An 18,376-nucleotide genomic window follows, 5' to 3' on the forward strand; every position below is an offset into this window, starting at 1 on the left:
TGGGGACTGGTCAGAGAGCGTCTGTAAATGGAGGCGAAATGGAGACTGGTCAGGGAGCGTCTGTAAATGAAGGAGAAATGTGGACTGGGAAGGGAGCATCTGTAAATGGAGGAGCGATGGGGACTGGTCAGAGAGCACCTGTAAATGAAGGAGAAATGGGGACTGGTAAGGGAGCGTCTGTAAATTGAGGAGAAATGGGGTCTGGTCAGGGGGCGTCTGTAAATGGAGGGGAAATGGGGACTTGTCAGGGAGCATCTGTAAATGGAAGAGAGATGGGGACTGGTGAGGGAGCATCTGTAAATGAAGGAGAAGGGGGGACTGGCAAAGGAGCATCTGTAAATGGAGGAGAACGGGAGACTGGTCAGGGAGAGTCTGTAAATGAAGGAGAAATGGGGATTGGTAAGGGAGCGTCTGTAAATGAAGGAGAATTGGGGACTGGTAAGGGAGTGTCCGTAAATGCAGGAGAAATGGTGTCTGGTCAGGGCGCATTTCTAAATGAAGTAGAAATGGAGACTGGTCAGGGACAGTCTGTAAATGAGGGAGAAATGGGGACTGGACAGGGAGCATCTGTAAATGGAGGAGAAATGGTCAATGGTCAGGGAGAGTCTGTAAATGAAGGAGAAATGGGGACTGGTCAGGGAGCGTCTGTAAATGAAGAAGAAATGGGGACTTGTAAGGGGGCATCTGTAAATGGAGGAGAATTGGGGAATGGTCAGGGAGCATCTGTAAATAAAGTAGAAATGGGGACTGGTAAGGGAAGGTCTGTAAATGGAGGAGAAATGGAGACTGGTAAGGGAGCATCTGCAATTGGAGAAGAAATGGGGACTGCTCAGGGCACGTCTGTAAATGGAGGAGAATTGGGGACTGGTCAGCGAGCAACTGTAAATGGAGGATAAATGTGAGTGGTCAGGGAGCATCTGCAAATGAAGGAGAAATGGAGACTGATCAGGGATCGTCTGTAAATGGAGGAGAAATGGGGACTGGTAAGGGTGTGTCTGTAAATGGAGGAGGAATGGAGACTGGTCAGGGAGAGTCTGTAAATGAATGAGAAATGGGGACTGGTCAGGGAGCATCTGTAAATGGAGGAGAATTGGGGACTGGTCAGTGAGCAACTGTAAATGGAGGAGAAATTTGAGTGGTCAGGGAGCATCTGTAAATGAAGGAGAAATAGAGACTGATCAGGGATCATCTGTAAATGGAGGAGAAATGGGGACTGGCAAGAGCATCTGAAAATGGAGGAGAAATGGGGACTGGTCAGGGAGCATCTGTAAATGGAGGAGGAATGGAGACTGGTCAGGGAGCGTCTGTAAATGAATGGGAAATGGTGAATGCTCAGGGAGCATCTGTAAATGGAGAAGAAATTGTGTGTGGTCAGGAAGCGTTTATAAATGAAGGAGAAATGGGAAATGGCCAGGGAGCGTCTGTAAATGGAGGGGAAATGGGGACTGGTCAGGGAGCATCTGTAAATGAAGGAGAAATGGGGACTTGTAAGGGAGCATCTGTAATTGGAGGCGAAATGGGGACTGGTCAGGGACCGTCTGTAAATGGAGGAGAAATGGAGACTGGTCAGGGAGTGTCTGTAAATGAAGGAGAAATGGGGACTGGTAAGGGAGCATTTGTAAATGGAGGAGAGATGGGGACTGGTCAGGGAGCACCTGTAAATGAAGGAGAAATGCAGACTGGTAAGGGTGTGTCTGTAAATGGAGGAGAAATGGAGACTGGTCAGGGAGTGTCTGTAAATGAAGGAGAAATGGGGACTGGTAAGGGAGCATTTGTAAATGGAGGAGAGATGGGGACTGGTCAGGGAGCACCTGTAAATGAAGGAGAAATGCGGACTGCTAAGGGTGTGTCTGTAAATGGAGGAGAAATGAAGACTGGACAGGGAGAGTCTGTAAATGAATGAGAAATGGGGACTGGTGAGGGAGCATCTGTAAATGGAGGAGAATTGGGGACTGGTCAGCGAGCAACTGTAAATGGAGGATAAATGTGAGTGTTCAGGGAGCGTCTGTAAATGAAGGAGAAATGGAGACTAATCAGGGAGCGTCTGTAACTGGAGGAGAAGTGGGGACTGGTCAGAGAGTGTCTGTAAATGAGAGAAATGGGGACTGGCTACAGCGTCTGTAAATGCAGGGGAAATGGTGACTGGTCAGGGAGTGTCTGTAAATGAAGGAGTAATGGTGACTAGTCAGGGAGCATCTGTAAATGCAGGGGAAATGGTGACTGGTCAGGGAGTGTCTAAATGAAGGAGTAATGGTGACTGGTGAGGGAGCGTCTGTAAATGAAGGAGACATGGGGACTGGTAAGGGAGCGTCTGCAAATGAAGGAGAAATGGAGACTGGGAAGGGAGCGTCTGTAAATGAAGGAGAGATGGGGACTGGTCAGGGAGCACCTGTAAATGAAGGAGAAATGGGGACTGGTAAGGGAGCGTCTTTAAATGGAGGAGAAATGGGGTCTGGTCAGGGAGCATCTGTAAATGGAGGGGAAATGGGGACTTGTCAGGGAGCATCTGTAAATGGAAGAGAGATGGGGACTGGTGAGGGAGCATCTGTAAATGAAGGAGAAGGGGGGACTGGTAAAGGAGCATCTGTAAATGGAGGAGAACAGGAGACTGGTCAGGGAGAGTCTGTAAATGGAGGAGAACAGGAGACTGGTCAGGGAGAGTCTGTAAATGAAGGAGAAATGGGGTCTGGTCAGGGAGCATCTGTAAATGGAGGAGATATGGTCAATGGTCAGGGAGAGTCTGTAAATGAAGGAGAAATGGGGACTGGTCAGGCAGCGTCTGTAAATGAAGAAGAAATGGGGACTTGTAAGGGGGCATCTGTAAATGGTGGAGAATTGGGGAATGGTCAGGGAGCATCTGTAAATGAAGTAGAAATGGAGACTGGTAAGGGAAGGTCAGTAAATGGAGGAGAAATGGAGACTGGTAAGGGAGCATATGCAATTGGAGAAGAAATGGGGACTGCTCAGGGCACGTCTGTAAATGGAGGAGAATTGGGGACTGGTAAGGGTGTGTCTGTAAATGGAGGAGAAATGGGGACTGGTAAGGGTGTGTCTGTAAATGGAGGAGGAATGGAGACTGGTCAGGGAGCATCTGTAAATGGAGGAGAATTGGGGACTGGTCAGTGAGCAACTGTAAATGGAGGAGAAATTTGAGTGGTCAGGGAGCATCTGTAAATGAAGGAGAAATAGAGACTGATCAGGGATCGTCTGTAAATGGAGGAGAAATGGGGACTGGTCAGAACATCTGCAAGTGAAAGAGAAATGGGGACTGGCAAGAGCATCTGAAAATGGAGGAGAAATGGGGACTGGTCAGGGAGCATCTGTAAATGGAGGAGAAAGGTGAGTGGTCAGGGAAAGTCAATTAAAGAAGAAGAAATGGCAACTGGTCAGGGAGCATCTGTGTATGAAGCAGAAATGGGGACTGGTCAGGGAGCGTCTGTAAATGAAGGAGAAATGCTGACTGGTCAGGGAGCATCTGTAAATGAAGGAGAAATGGGAACTGGACAGGGAGCATCTGTAAATGGAGGAGAATTGGGCAATGGTCAGGGAGAGTCTGTAAATGAAGAAGAAATGGGGACTGGTAAGGGAGCATCTGCAATTGGAGAAGAAATGGGGACTGCTCAGGGTACGTCTGTAAATGGAGGAGAATTGGGGATTGGTCAGCGAGCAACTGTAAATGGAGGATAAATGTGAGTGGTCAGGGAACATCTGTAAATGAAGGAGAAATGGAGACTGATCAGGGATCGTCTGTAAATGGAGGAGAAATGTGGACTGGTAAGGGTGTGTCTGTAAATGGAGGAGGAATGGAGACTGGTCAGGGAGAGTCTGTAAATGAATGAGAAATGGGGACTGGTCAGGGAGCATCTGTAAATGAAGGAGAAATGCTGACTGGTCAGGGAGCGTCTGTAAATGAAGGAGAAATGCTGACTAGTCAGGGAGCATCTGTAAACGAAGGGGAAATCGTGACTGGTCAGGGAGCGTCTAAATGAATGGGAAATGGTGAATGCTCAGGGAGCATCTGTAAATGGAGAAGAAATGGTGTGTGGTCAGGGAACGTTTATAAATGAAGGAGAAATGGGGACTGGTCAGGGACCGTCTGTAAATGGAGGAGAAATGGGGACTGGTCAGGGAGTGTCTGTAAATGAAGGAGAAATGGGGACTGGTAAGGGAGCATCTGTAAATGGAGGAGAGATGGGGACTGGTCAGGGAGCACCTGTAAATGAAGGAGAAATGGGGACTGGTAAGGGTGTGTTTATAAATGGAGGAGAAATGAAGACTGGACAGGGAGAGTCTGTAAATGAATGAGAAATGGGGACTGGTCAGGGAGCATCTGTAAATGGAGGAGAATTGGGGACTGGTCATCGAGCAACTGTAAATGGAGGATAAATGTGAGTGTTCAGGGAGCGTCTGTAAATGAAGGAGAAATGGAGACTAATCAGGGAGCGTCTGTAACTGGAGGAGAAGTGGGGACTGGTCAGAGAGTGTCTGTAAATGAGAGAAATGGGGACTGGCTACAGCGTCTGTAAATGCAGGGGAAATGGTGACTGGTCAGGGAGTGTCTGTAAATGAAGGAGTAATGGTGACTAGTCAGGGAGCATCTGTAAATGCAGGGGAAATGGTGACTGGTCAGGGAGTGTCTAAATGAAGGAGTAATGGTGACTGGTGAGGGAGCGTCTGTAAATGAAGGAGACATGGGGACTGGTAAGGGAGCGTCTGCAAATGAAGGAGAAATGGAGACTGGGAAGGGAGCGTCTGTAAATGAAGGAGAGATGGGGACTGGTCAGGGAGCACCTGTAAATGAAGGAGAAATGGGGACTGGTAAGGGAGCGTCTTTAAATGGAGGAGAAATGGGGTCTGGTCAGGGAGCGTCTGTAAATGGAGGAGAAATGGGGAATGATAAGGGAGCATCTGTAAATGGAGGGGAAATGGGGACTTGTCAGGGAGCATCTGTAAATGGAAGAGAGATGGGGACTGGTGAGGGAGCATCTGTAAATGAAGGAGAAGGGGGGACTGGTAAAGGAGCATCTGTAAATGGAGGAGAACAGGAGACTGGTCAGGGAGAGTCTGTAAATGGAGGAGAACAGGAGACTGGTCAGGGAGAGTCTGTAAATGAAGGAGAAATGGGGTCTGGTCAGGGAGCATCTGTAAATGGAGGAGATATGGTCAATGGTCAGGGAGAGTCTGTAAATGAAGGAGAAATGGGGACTGGTCAGGCAGCGTCTGTAAATGAAGAAGAAATGGGGACTTGTAAGGGGGCATCTGTAAATGGTGGAGAATTGGGGAATGGTCAGGGAGCATCTGTAAATGAAGTAGAAATGGAGACTGGTAAGGGAAGGTCAGTAAATGGAGGAGAAATGGAGACTGGTAAGGGAGCATATGCAATTGGAGAAGAAATGGGGACTGCTCAGGGCACGTCTGTAAATGGAGGAGAATTGGGGACTGGTAAGGGTGTGTCTGTAAATGGAGGAGGAATGGAGACTGGTCAGGGAGCATCTGTAAATGGAGGAGAATTGGGGACTGGTCAGTGAGCAACTGTAAATGGAGGAGAAATTTGAGTGGTCAGGGAGCATCTGTAAATGAAGGAGAAATAGAGACTGATCAGGGATCGTCTGTAAATGGAGGAGAAATGGGGACTGGTCAGAACATCTGCAAGTGAAAGAGAAATGGGGACTGGCAAGAGCATCTGAAAATGGAGGAGAAATGGGGACTGGTCAGGGAGCATCTGTAAATGGAGGAGAAAGGTGAGTGGTCAGGGAAAGTCAATTAAAGAAGAAGAAATGGCAACTGGTCAGGGAGCATCTGTGTATGAAGCAGAAATGGGGACTGGTCAGGGAGCGTCTGTAAATGAAGGAGAAATGCTGACTGGTCAGGGAGCATCTGTAAATGAAGGAGAAATGGGAACTGGACAGGGAGCATCTGTAAATGGAGGAGAATTGGGCAATGGTCAGGGAGAGTCTGTAAATGAAGAAGAAATGGGGACTGGTAAGGGAGCATCTGCAATTGGAGAAGAAATGGGGACTGCTCAGGGTACGTCTGTAAATGGAGGAGAATTGGGGATTGGTCAGCGAGCAACTGTAAATGGAGGATAAATGTGAGTGGTCAGGGAACATCTGTAAATGAAGGAGAAATGGAGACTGATCAGGGATCGTCTGTAAATGGAGGAGAAATGTGGACTGGTAAGGGTGTGTCTGTAAATGGAGGAGGAATGGAGACTGGTCAGGGAGAGTCTGTAAATGAATGAGAAATGGGGACTGGTCAGGGAGCATCTGTAAATGAAGGAGAAATGCTGACTGGTCAGGGAGCGTCTGTAAATGAAGGAGAAATGCTGACTAGTCAGGGAGCATCTGTAAACGAAGGGGAAATCGTGACTGGTCAGGGAGCGTCTAAATGAATGGGAAATGGTGAATGCTCAGGGAGCATCTGTAAATGGAGAAGAAATGGTGTGTGGTCAGGGAACGTTTATAAATGAAGGAGAAATGGGGACTGGTCAGGGACCGTCTGTAAATGGAGGAGAAATGGGGACTGGTCAGGGAGTGTCTGTAAATGAAGGAGAAATGGGGACTGGTAAGGGAGCATCTGTAAATGGAGGAGAGATGGGGACTGGTCAGGGAGCACCTGTAAATGAAGGAGAAATGGGGACTGGTAAGGGTGTGTTTATAAATGGAGGAGAAATGAAGACTGGACAGGGAGAGTCTGTAAATGAATGAGAAATGGGGACTGGTCAGGGAGCATCTGTAAATGGAGGAGAATTGGGGACTGGTCATCGAGCAACTGTAAATGGAGGATAAATGTGAGTGTTCAGGGAGCGTCTGTAAATGAAGGAGAAATGGAGACTAATCAGGGAGCGTCTGTAACTGGAGGAGAAGTGGGGACTGGTCAGAGAGTGTCTGTAAATGGAGGATAATGAGAGTGATCAGGGAGAGTGATAAAGAAGAAGAAATGACAACTGGTCAGGGAGCATCTGTGAATGAAGTAGAAATGGGGACTGGCTACAGCGTCTGAAAATGGAGGAGAAATGGGGACTGGTCAAGGAGCATCTGTAAATGGAGGATAATGAGAGTGATCAGGGAGAGTCTGATAAAGAAGAAGAAACGGCAACTGGTCAGGGAGCATCTGTGAATGAAGTAGAAATGGAGACTGGTCAGGGAGCGTCTGTAAATGCAGGGGAAATGGTGACTGGTCAGGGAGTGTCTGTAAATGAAGGAGTAATGGTGACTGGTGAGGGAGTGTCTGAAAATGAAGGAGAAATGCTGACTGGTCTGGGATTGTCTGTAAATGAAGGAGAAATGGGGGACTGGTCAGGGAGCGTCTGTAAATGAAGAAGAAATGGAGACTGGTCAGGGAGCGTCTGTAAATGAAGGAGACATGGGGACTGGTAAGAGAGCGTCTGTAAATGGAGGAGAGATGGGGACTGGTGAGGGAGCATCTGTAAATGAAGGAGAAGTGGGGACTAGGAAGGGAGCATCTGTAAATGGATGAGAAAGGGAGACTGGTCAGGGAGAGTCTGTAAATGAAGGAGAATTGGGGACTGGTAAAAGAGTGTCTGTAAATGCAGGAGAAATGGTGTCTGGTCAGGCCGGGTCTGTAAATGAAGGAGAATTGGGGACTGGTCAGGGAGCATCTGTGAATGAAGAAGAAATGGGGACTGGTAAGGGAACGTCTGTAAATGGAGGAGAATTAGGGACTGGTCAGGGAGCGTCTGCAAATGAAGGAGAAGTGGGGACTGGTCAGAGAGTGTCTGTAAATGAGAGAAATGGGGACTGGCTACAGCATCTGAAAATGAAGGGGAAATGGGGACTGGTCAGGTAGCATCTGTAAATGGAGGATAATGTGAGTGGTCAGGGAGAGTCCGTTGAAGGAGAAATGACAACTGGTAAGGGAGCATCTGTGAATGAAGTAGAAATGGAGACTGGTAAGGGAGCGTCTGTAAATGCAGGGGAAATGGTGACTGGTCAGGGAGTGTCTGTAAATGAAGGAGTAATGGTGACTGGTCAGGGAGTGTCTGTAAATGAAGGAATAATGGTGACTGTTCAGGGAGCATCTGAAAATGAAGAGGAAATGCAGACTGGTCAGGCATTGTCTGTAAATGAAGGAGAAATTGGGACTGGTCAGGGAGCGTCTGTAAATGAAGAAGGAATGGGGACTGGTAAGGGAGCGTCTGTAAAAGGAAAAATGGGGACTGGTCAGGGAGCGTCTGTAAATGGAAAAGAAATGGAGACTGGTCAGGGAGCGTCTGTAAATGGAAAAGAAATGGAGACTGGTCAGGGAGCATCTGTAAATGAAGGAGAAATGGGGACTGGTAAGGGAGCGTCTGTAATTGGAGGAGAAATGGAGACTGGTCAGGGAGCGCCTGTAAATGAAGAAGAAATGGGGACTGGTAAGGGAGCATCTGTAAATGGAGGAGAAATGGGATCTGGTCAGGGAGCATCTGTAAATGGAGGAGAAATGGAGATTGGTCAGGGAGCGTCTGTAAATGGAGGAGAATTGGGGACTGGTCAGCGAGTAACTTTAAATGGAGGAGAAATTTTAGTGGTCAGGGAGCGTCTGTAAATGAAGGAGAAATGGATACTGATCAGGGAGCATCTATAACTGGAGGAGAAGTGGGGACTGGTCAGAGAGTGTCTGTAAATGAGAGAAATGGGGACTGGCTACAGCGTCTGAAAATGGAGGGGAAATGGGGACTGGTCAGGGAGCATCTGTAAATGGAGGATAATGAAAGTGATCAGGGAGAGTCCGTTAAAGAAGAAGAAATGGCAACTGGTCAGGGACCATCTGTGTATGAAGTAAAAATGGAGACTGGTCAGGGAGCGTCGGTAAATGAAGCAGAAATGGTGACTGGTCAGTGAGCGTCTGTAAATGGTGAAGAAATGGTGACTGGTCAGGCAGCATCTGCAAATTAAGGGGAAACGGTGACTCGTCAGGGAGCATCTGTAAATGAAGGAGAAATACTGACTGGTCAGGGAGCATCTGTAAATGAAGGGGAAATCGTGACTGGTCAGGGAGTGTCTGTATATGAACGGGAAATGGTGAATGGTCAGGGAGCGTCTGTAAATGGAGACAAAATGGTGAGTGGTCAGGGAGCGTTTATAAATGAAGGAGAAATGGGGAATGGCCAGGGAGCGCCTGTAAATGGAGGAGAGGTGGGGACTGGTCAGGGAGCATCTGTAAATTAAGGAGAAATGGGGACTAGTAAGGGAGCGTCTGTAAATGGAGGAGAATTGGAGACTAGTCAGGGAGCATCTGTAAATGAAGGAGAACTGGGGATTGGTAAGGGAGTTTCTGTAAATGAAGGAGAAATGGGGACTGGTCAGGGAGCATCTGTAAATGAAGGAGAAATGGGGCCTGGTAAGGGGGTGTCTGTAAATGGAGGTGAAATGGAGACTGGTCAGGGAGCGTCTGTAAATGGAGGAGAATTGGTGACTGGTTAGCGAGCATCTGTAAATGGAGGAGAAATGGAGTCTGGTCAGAGAGCATCTGCAAATGAAGGAGAAATGGGGTCTGGTCAGGGAGCATCTGTAAATGAAGGGGAAATGGGGACTGGTAAGAGCGTCTGAAAATGGAGGAGAAATGAGGACTGGTCAGGGAGCATCTGTAAATGAAGGAGTAATGAGGACTGGTCAGGGAGCGTCTGTAAATGAAGGGGAAATGGTGACTGGTCATGGAGTGTGTAAATGGAGAAGAAATGGTGAGTGGTCGGGGGTGTCTGTAAATGGAGAAGGAATGGTGACTGGTCAGGGAGCGTCTGTAAATGGAGAAGAAATGGTGAGTGGTCAGGGAGTGTCTATAAATGAAGGCAAAATGGGGAATGGTCAGGGAGTGCCTGTGAATGAAGGGGAAATGATGAGTGGTGAGGGTGCATCTGTAAATGGAGGAGAAATGGTCAATGGTCAGGGAGAGTCTGTAAATAAAGGAGAAATGGGAACTTGTCAGGGAGCATCTGTAAATGAAGGAGAAATGGGGACTGGTAAGGGAGCGTCTGTAAATGGAGGAGAATTGGGGACTGGTCAAGGAGCATTCGTAAATGAAGAAGAAATGGGGACTGGTAAGGGACTATCTATAAATGGAGGAGAATTGGAGACTGGTCAGGGAGTGTCTGTAAATGAAGGGGAAATGGTGACTGATCAGGGAGCGTCTGTAAATGTGGAAGAAATGGTGAATGGTCAGGGAGCGTCTGTAAATGAAGGAGAAATGGGGAGTGGTCAGGGAGCGTCTTTAAATGGAGGAGAAATGGTCAATGGTCAGGGAGAGTCTGTAAATGAAGGCGAAATGGGGACTTGTCAGGGAGCATCTGTAAATTAAGGAGAAATCGGGACTGGTAAGGGAGTGTCTCTAAATGGAGGAGAATTGCAGACTGGTCAGGGAGCATCTGTAAATGAAGGAGAAATGTAGACTGGTCAGCCAGTGTCTATGAATGAAGGAGAAATGGGGAATGGTCAGGGAGTGTCTATAAATGAGGAGAAATGGTGACTGGTCAGGGAGCGTCTTTAAATGTAAGTGAAATGGAGACTGGTCAGGGAGTGTCTGTAAATGGAGGAGAAATGGTGACTGGTCAGGGAGTGTCTATAAATGGAAGTGAAATGGTGACTGGTCAGGGAGCGTCCATAAGTGGTGGAGAAATGGTGACTGGTCAGGGAGCGTCTATAAATGGAAGTGAAATGGTGAATGATCAGGGAGCATCTGTAAATGGAGGAGAAATGCTAACTGGTGAGGGGTGTCTATAAATGGAAGTGAAATGATGACTGGTCAGGGAGCGTCTATAAATGGAAGTGAAAGGGTGACTGGTCAGGGAGTGTCTGGAAATGAAGGGGAAATGGAGATTGGACAGGGAACATCTGTAAATGGAAGTGAAAGGGTGACTGGTCAGGGAGTGTCTGGAAATGAAGGGGAAATGGAGATTGGACAGGGAACATCTGTAAATGGAAGTGAAAGGGTGACTGGTCAGGGAGTGTCTGTAAATGAAGGAGAAATGGTGACTGGTCAGAACATGAGAACATAAGACGTAGGAGCAGGAGTCGGTCATTTGGTCCCTCAAGCCTGCTCCACCATTCAATAAGATCATGGCTGAGCTGATCTTGGCCTCAACTCCACTTCCCTGCCCACTCCCCTTAACCGTTGACTCCCTTATCGTTCAAAAATCTGTCTATCTCCACCTTAAATATATTCAATGACCCAGCCTCCACAGCTCTCTGGGGAAGAGAATTCCAAAGATTCACGACCATCTGAGAGAAGAAATTCCTCCTCATTTCTGATTTAAAAAGGTGCCCCTTATTCTGAAATTATGTCCCCTAGTTCTAGATTCCCCCATGAGGGGAAACATCCTCTCGGCATCTACAATGTCAAGCCCCTTCAGAATCTTATATGTTTCAATAAGATCCCCTATCATTCTTCTAAACTCCAATGAGCATAGGCCCAGCCTGCTCAACCTTTCTTCATAAAACAACCCTTTCCTCTCTGGAATCAACCTTGTGAACCTTCTCTGAACTGCCTCCAATGCAAGTATATCCTTCCTTAAATAAGGAGACCAAAACTGTACACAGTACTCCAGGTGTGGTCTTACCAATGCCCTGTACAGTTGAAAGAGGACTTCCCTACTAGGCCGAATGGCCTACTCCTGCTCCTATCTTCTATTCCATTCCCTTTGCAATAAAGGCCAACATTCCATTTCCCTTCCTAATTACTTGCTGTACCTGCATACTAACATTTTGTGATTCATGTATAAGGACCCCCAGATCCCTCTGTACCTCAGCATTTTGTAATCTCTCCCCATTTAAATAATAATTTGCTTTTTTATTTTTCCTACCAAAGTGGATAACCTCACATTTTCCCACATTAAACTCCACCTGCCAGATTTTTGCCCACTCACTTAGCCTATCTCTATCCCTTTGGAGATTCTTAGCCTCCACACAATTTACTTTCCCACCTATCTTTGTATCATCAGCAAATTTGGCTACATTACACTCAGTCCCTTCATCCAAGTCACTAACATAGATTGTAAATAGTTGAGGCCCCAGCACTGATCCCTGCGGCACCCCATTAGTTAATTTGCCAACCTAAAAATGACCCATATATCCCAACTCTCTGTTTTCTGTTAGTTAACCAATTCTCTATCCATGCTAATATATTACCCCCAACCCCGTGAACTCTTATCTTGTGTAGTAACTTTTTATGTGGCACCTTATTGAATGCCTTCTGGAAATCCAAATACACAACATTTACTGGTTCCCCTTCATCCAGCCTGCTCATTACACCCTTAAAGAACTCCAGCAAATTTGTCAAACATGATTTCCCTTTTGTTGTGTCTGTGTGTTGATAGAGACACTGAAGACAGGAGTTGGTTTCATAGGTGTTTACTAAACAAAGTCTGGAGGGGAACTAATGGATATAACACAATATACAGGCTTATATAGCCCGAGTGGCCATTACCGGCATTACAGCACACATGGGGCTCTTAAAGGCACATACACTACAATTCCTCCCCTTTTAGCTAACCAGTACATAATATTTTAAGTAATTATTAATTACATGTTATAAGAAAAATAATATACACATTGCTGCAGTTAATCTATATATATAAATCGGTCGATCTGTCTGTCCTTCTGTCTGTCTGTCCTTCTGTCTGTCTGTCCTTCTGTCTGTCTGTCTGTCCTCACGTGTGCGTCTGTATGGTATGCGCTCGAAAGTTATAGATCGTACCTACGCGTGCGTTACGTCGAAAGAAAGCTTACCTTTCCAAAACGGTCTTAAGCGTATTTACGTTTCGGCTGGACAAAAATCGCGCCCGCGGTATCTGAAAAACCTTCAACATTCCGCTCATTAGCATCTCATTATCCGCTCATTAGTGACAGAGTGACCTCGAGGTCGACCAATCGTACGCCGGGTTGCTGGTGCATGCCGCCGGGCCCTCCTATGGTCGAGTGACGGGACGATTGACCAATCCTACGCTTTGGTGACCTGACGGTCGAACAATCGGTGCGTGTGTGGGCAGGCCTTATCGTTCTGAACCGAGGTGAGTAGCCGCCATCTTGCTTCCATTCTTTTTCCTGCTTTCTGCGTCTTTCTTTTCAAATATACATTTCCAGCAAAATAAAATTGCTTTCATTACATTGTTTAAAAAAAAACTTCATTCATTTGTAAATATTTTCTCTAACCTGAAGATTGTTTTTCCTACCTTTCCCCGTTTTTGTTAGGCCTGAAAGCCTGGGGCTTTCTTGCCCAGCCAGGCCCGAGCTAGGTAATTGTCCCACGGCTTTTGCAAAGCTCCCCCCCACCCCCCCCCCGGTGTCACGTTACCCGGGGCAACGGCGTCAGCCACGAGGGTCAGGGTGCGCGCGCAGCAGGAGCAGCTGAGACGCGGCGTCTCTCTCTCTTCCCCGCTCGGCTCGGGCGGGGCTCTCGGGAGTGCGGATCCCGGCCGGGGCTTGGTGAGCGGGAAGGGTTACCCCGGCAACCGGGCCCGCCGGCCGTCTCACAGCCGCAATCGGCGGTCTTGAAGCCAGCTCGGGAGGGCAGGGCTCCAGAGGGCGGGGGGCCGTGCTCGGAAGATCGGGCCTCCGGAGTTCGGTGCTTGGGGGGGGGTGGGTGGGTGGGTTGGGGTGTTGGGGTTGGGGGGCGGGGCCAACCTCGGGAGTTCGGGGGGGGTGAGCCTCGGGGGGGCAGGGATCAGGGGGCTCGGGAGTTCGGGGGGGTGGGGGGCGAGCCTCGGGGATCAGGGGGCTCGGGGAGTCTCCCCCTCCCCCCCTCTCTCCCTTCCCCCTTCCCCCCCTTCCCCTTCCCTTCCCCCCCTCCCACTCCTCCCCTCCCCCTCACCCTCCCCCGTCACCCTCCCCCCCTCACCCTCACCCTCCCCCCCTCCCCTTCCCCCCTCCCCTCTTCCCCCCCAGTCGCTCTCTTTCTTCCCCCCAGTCGCTCTCTCTCTTCCCCCCAGTCGCTCTCTCTCTCTCTTCCAACAACAACATGCCCTCCAAAAGACCCTCGGCACCGCCGGGCACTTCAGCTAGTTAATTATAAGTCAGTCTCTCTGGAGGCTTCCTGACTCGGTCCGGATAATGCCTCGGTGGTGTAGTAGTTTCTGGTGGTGTAGTAGGTTCTTTTGGCAAGGCTGATTCGGCTTGAATGCCAGTGTCGGGTTCATCGGGTTCCAGTATCACCGGATCGGAGGTAGATATGGGTATCTCTACTTCATCGTTAGGCATATAGAGTTGTGGTGTAGGTTGTCCCTTTTCGGATGACTCTATGATTTGGTCAGCATGGCGCCTTATTATGCTTTCTCCGATGTCCACGGTATACATCAGCGGTCCTAGTCGTGTGCAGATAGTTCCAGGCTGCCATTTCTCGGTACGGTAGTCCCGGGCCAAAACTTGTTGACCTATCTGGAAGGTTCTAGTTGGCCTTTCATTCATGCCTTGAAATTGCCGGTTCTCCACGTCCCTTCTGATGTTGGGTTTGATCAAATCCAGCCGGCATCTTAGGCTTCTATTGAAGTACATCATGGCGGGAGTTTGGTTGGTAACCATATGTGTTGCATTCCTGTATGCGAACAAGAAGTTATCCACCTTGTGCTGAAGTTTTATGTCCTCATTACCCATGGCCTTTATGGCCTTCTTGAAGGTCTGGACAAACCTTTCAGCCAATCCATTGGTGGCGGGATGGTATGGGGCGGACGTGTAGTGCTCAACCCCATTGTTTTTTAAGAACTTCCTGATCCATTCACGTCCTAACAGCGGTGGGCCACCATCTTGTAGAATGTATAAATACAACTTTTGTATTTCCTTGCCGTTGTATACAACAGGCACCCTTATTTTTCCTCTGGGGTATACTTTCTGCCCCGTATATGTTTTCAAGATAATGGATGTGTCTTTGAAAGGTATATGCGGAAATAGCCTCTCATAATCCCGTCGATTTATTATGGTCAGAGCTGATCCTGTATCTAGCTCCATTTTAACTGGGGACCCTGCTGTCGTGAAGGTAACCCAAATGGTCTGGTAATCATCTTTGGCAAGTACATTATGTAATTTGAGACAGCTTAGTCTCTTGTTTTCGGAGTCGCTATCGCTCTTCTGGTCTTCGGAGCTACTGTCCGTCATCATTTGTACCTTTCTGTACTTTTCTTTAATGATTTTTTTTTTCCTGTCTGTGGATTTATTTTGTCCAGATCGGCATACCCGTGCAATGTGTCCAATCTTTCCGTATTGCCTGCATGCTTTGTCCTTGAACCAGCAGTCCCTCTGGTCATGGGTGGATCTGCCGCAGCGATAACATCTCTCGAAACCCTGTGTCATTTCATGGGTGCCGAAGTCCTGTGTCTTTTGTTGTATCTCTGCAGCTCCTCTTGCGGCTGCTTCATATGATACAGCCATACTGAAAGCCTTGTCCAGTGTTAAATCTTTTTCAGAAAGCAGCCTTTTCTGTGTTCCTTCACTTAGGAGACCGCAGACGAATTTGTCTCGAAGATAATCTGCTAGTCCTGCCCTGAATTGGCAGTGTTTTGATAGCTTTCTTAATTCTTGTGTTGATTTCTCTTGAAGAATTTGAATCGTTCCGCTATCAGCAGCGGTGTTGGGTTTAAGTGCTCCTGTAGGGTATCAACAATTTCTTTAAAATCCTTGTCCTTTGGTTTGGCTGGAGTGATTAAATTTCGTAACAGCACGTATGTCTTTGCGCCCATTAGATTTAGCAGTACTGAAGCTTTTTTTTCATCTTCTATTCCATTTGCAGTGCAATATACCTCCACTCTTTCCACATATGTGGTCCAATCCTCTATCTCGCTATCAAAAGCATCAATATTGCCAGACTTAGGCATCTTAGAAAAGATATGGCGCTTCCCGCGCTTTTCTTTCTTTTCTGCAGAAAAGATATGGCGCTTCCCACGCTTTCCCGCCGCTGATGCCGATGACAACGCTGTTTCCCGCGGTTTCCGTTCTTTTTTAAAATTTATTTATTTACAGTTGGAGACTCGTTCCCGCCGGACTTTTTCTCTAGGCCTGAACGCCGACCTGTTTGCAGCGCCGGCCGTCTCCCGAGTGCTCCCTCCCCGTCTGTTACTGCTTGCCTCCACTTTTGCTGCTTGGCCCAGCTGTAGAACCAGCCGCTGGAGCCCCAGCCTGACGCCCAGGAAGGATTAGCGCAGTACCTGCCACCAGCTTGGCCAGCTGGTGAAACCACAGCTTTTTTCTGTTTCTTGATTCTTCTGGACGCCAGAGGAATCGATGTCCTTGAGGTGCTGCCGAATTGCAGTTAAGTCCGTTTCCACTTCATCGCCACTGTTGTGTCTGTGCGTTGATAGAGACACTGAAGGCAGGAGTTGGTTTCATAGGTGTTTACTAAACAAAGTCTGGAGGGGAACTAACGGATATAACACAATATACAGGCTTATATAGCCCGAGTGGCCATTACCGGCATTACAGCACACATGGGGCTCTTAAAGGCACATACACTACACCTTTCATAAAACCATGCTGACTCTGCTTGACTATATTATGATTTTCTAAATTTCCTATCACTTCCTTAATGATGGACTCCAGCATTTTCCCAATGACAGATGTTAGGCTAACTAGTCGATAGTTGCCTGCTTTCTGTCTCCCTCCTTTCTTAAATAGGGGCGGTATATTTGCAGTTTTCCAGTCCGCTGGGACCTCTCCAGAATCCAGGGAATTTTGGTAGATTACAACCAATGCATCCACTATCTCTGCAGCCACCTCTTTTAAGACTCTGGGATGCAGGCCATCGGGTCCAGGGGACTTGTTCACCTTTAGTCCCATTAGTTTGCCTAGTACTTTCTCTCTAGTGATAGTGATTGTTTTAAGTCCCCCACCCCCATCCCAATAGCCCCTTGATTATCCATTATTGGGGTGCTTCTACCGTGAAGACCGATACAAAATATTTGTTCAAAGTCTCTGCCAATTCCTTGTTTCCCATTATTACTTCCCCAGACTCATCCTCTAGGGGACCAATTTTTACTTTAGCTACTTTCTTCCTTTTATATACCCGTAGAAGCTCTTACTGTCTGTTTTTATATTTCTTGCTAGCTTCCTCTCATAAGCTATCTTCTCTCTCTTTATTTTTTTTAGTCGTCCTTTGCTGGTTTTTAAAAAATTCCCAATCCTCTGCCCTTTCACTATTCTTTGCAACATTGTAAGCTTTTGTTTTCAATTTGATACCATCCTTTACTTCCTTAGTTAGCCACGGATGGTTCATCCTTCTCTTAGAGTCTTTCTTTTTCACTGGAATATATCTTTGCTGAGAGTTATGAAATATCTCCTTAAATGTTTGCCACTGCTTTTCTACAGTCTTACTCTGTAATATATTTTCCCAGTCCACTCTAACCAAGTCTGCCTTCATACCTTTGTAATTACCTTTGTTTAAGTTCAGGACACTAGTTTGAGACCTAGCTTTCTCACCCTCAAACTGAATTTGAAATTCTACCATGCTATGATCACTCTTCCCAAGAGGATCCTTCACTTCGAGATCATTAATTAATCCAGCCTCATTACACATTACCAGATCTAAAATAGTCTTCTTCCTGGTTGGTTCCACAACATATTGTTCCAAGAAACCATCCCGTATACACTCTAAGAACTCTTCCTCAAGTCTACCTTTGCCAATATGCTTTGTCTAATCAAAATGAAGATTAAAATCTCCCATGATTATAGCCATACCTTTCTTACAAGCCTCTGTTATTTCTTGATTTATTCTCTGTCCTACAGTGTGGCTACTGTTTGGGGGCCTGTAGACCACTCCCACCAGTGACTTTTTACCCTTATTATTTCTTGTCTCCACCCAAACTGATTCTACGTCTTGATCTTCCAGGCCAATATCATTTCTCATTACTGCACTGATCTCATCACTTATTAACAGAGCTACACCACCTCCTTTTCCTTTCTGCCTATCCTTACGAAATGGCAAACACCCCTGAATATTCAGTTCCAATCATTGGTCACCTTGCAACCGTGTCTCTGTAATGGCTATCAGTTCACACCCATTTATTTCTTTTTGTGCTGTCAAGTCATCTATCTTGTTATGAATGCTACTTGCATTCAGATATAGAGCTTTTAATTTTGTCTTTTCACCATTTTTCCCTACTCTGACCCCTCTGTCTATAAATGGAGGAGAAATACTGACTGGTCAGGGAGCGTCTGTAAATGCAGGAGAAATGGGGAATGGTCAGGGAACGTCCGTAAATGAAGGAGACATGCTGACTGGTCAGGGAGCATCTATAAATGGAAGAGAAATGGTGACTTGTAAGGGAGCATCTGTAAATGATGGAGATATGCTGACTGGTCAGGGAGCATCTATAAATGGAGGAGAAATAGTGAGTGGTCAGGGAGTGTCTGTAAATGGAGCAGAATGGGGAATGGTCAGGGAGCATCTGTAAATGAAG

This window comes from Somniosus microcephalus, chromosome 4 (assembly GCF_052327205.1).
Source record: "Somniosus microcephalus isolate GS21.2 chromosome 4, FLI_Smic_1.0, whole genome shotgun sequence".
NCBI lineage: Eukaryota > Metazoa > Chordata > Chondrichthyes > Squaliformes > Somniosidae > Somniosus > Somniosus microcephalus.